Raw genomic sequence first — 2,017 nt, forward strand, 5'->3', positions numbered from 1 at the left:
AAAATATATTTAAAAAATTAATCTTAAATAAATAATTAAAGTGAGGATGTTTATACTTTGCTCACATTACTTGCTATAGCTGAAACACTTATTTGTAGGAGTAATTAATATAGAAAATATATTTAAAAATAATTCAACTTAAAATGGAAATAATCATAATGGAATAAAATATGAAATTAAATATTTAATTTTCATTTATTTGAAGAAAATATTAATTTGAAAATATTTTTAAAAATAATTCAACTTAAAATGGAAATAATCACAATGTACAACCTCAATCACAGGATATACAAATTTCTTAAACCCCTTAATCAATATTAATTTGAGGCCAGATCAATATATCACTCTTGTTCAATGTAAATGAATATTTAATTTGAACTCAATACAGGTTTATGGGAAAGTCAATATAGTCCTTTTAATGGTTGAGATAAAATTCTTGCATTTTTATTAAAATTATTGGTTGACATTGGTCTAAGATTTAAGATGATTAATTAAAAATAGAAACTTACGAAAATAATTTAATAAAATATTTTTTTACGGAAATAATTTAATAAAATAATTTTATATTGGTAGTCCAAAATTTGTTGGGACCTCATTTCAAAGGGACATACCACAAATCATTTTTTGGTAGCGAATTAATTTGCTTATACAGAAGCATTGTCGGGGTGAAGTTGAGGTAAATCCGAATCTAAGATTATTATTTTTTTTTTCACACTTGTTATACATAACCGATATAAATGTAATGTTTCTCACTACTTATGCATATTACTGGTTTCGTTTTTGAAAAATTAATCTTTAAATATCAACGAAGAGATATCCTGTGTTACAACGAAGAGCTAATAATGATGTAGACCATGATGTATCTTATCAGTTATCACCGTCTCCTTTTTCTTTTAACACATGTCATGCTTCCCCATCTCTTCTCTCTCATTTCCTTCACACACTATTCCGTACACTCCGGTCCCCACCCACCCACCTCGATCACTCACTCCTTTCAATTAACTCATCTGAGTGACAAGCCCCTTTTTTGATACCCCATTTTCAGAAAGGAATTGACTTTCCAAGCACTCAATGCTGTGGGCATTAGAAAGTCGCAACCTTGCCATATCATATTTATTTTATATGTGACTCCAACAACAACAAAGGTATGAGCATGGTGTAAGCATATTAGGCCTAACACAACACCACCTTTCCTTTCTCCTTCTTTGATTTCACACTCCCATTTTACAAGGGAATGGTAAAAAAAAAAGCGTACAACATAGTACCCAAATAGGCATATAGGAGACCTAAGCCTATAACACCCTCAATCAATATAAGAATATACCACACCACACACAACCCGAGAAAAGCAAAAATTTCAAGTGCAAACTTCAATGCCGAGAGCAACAGTGCTAGCTGTAGTACAAGGAAAGAAAGCCTATGAGAGGGTCCATTGTGGCCACCTATGACAACCTAATTGGCCTAACACTTTTTGAGTTTTCACTTTCATTTTCTCAGCCTTCTCCACTTCTGTCTAATGTAATGTAACAGCTTAAAACAACAACAACAACAACGCTTCTATCTTGTTGTAAGTAACCAGTTACCAATCAAAGCCACTTTTCTAGTCACAGAACGACAGCGAAAAGTTGAGAATCAAATCAACCTTTGTCTTCATTCGGAGTCACGAAATTTGTTTTCTTTAAATGGAAACGGTTATTAAAATATCTTGCTTTTTTTCGGTGTCTGACTTTAATGTTACACTACACTAATGCTACAGATCATAGGCGGGGATTACGAGGTGTGATATTAAGATAAGAAAGGAGAGGCATAAATTTAACTCTATCGCCGCTCGTGCGCTTTGGCAATCTTCATATCACAAAAGTTACAGATCTCGAGGCATTTTCAGTTGTTCATTGCAGCCATATTTGGTTGAGGAGCTTTTGCTTTAGGTTTTGGTGTGGGATAAGGCCATGGTAGCTTGGGGGGGTTGGTGATCATGCTATACTTTGATAAATGCGTAAGCAGACACTCCGTACCT

This window comes from Glycine max, chromosome 5 (genome assembly GCF_000004515.6).
Source record: "Glycine max cultivar Williams 82 chromosome 5, Glycine_max_v4.0, whole genome shotgun sequence".
NCBI classification, from domain to species: Eukaryota; Viridiplantae; Streptophyta; class Magnoliopsida; order Fabales; family Fabaceae; genus Glycine; species Glycine max.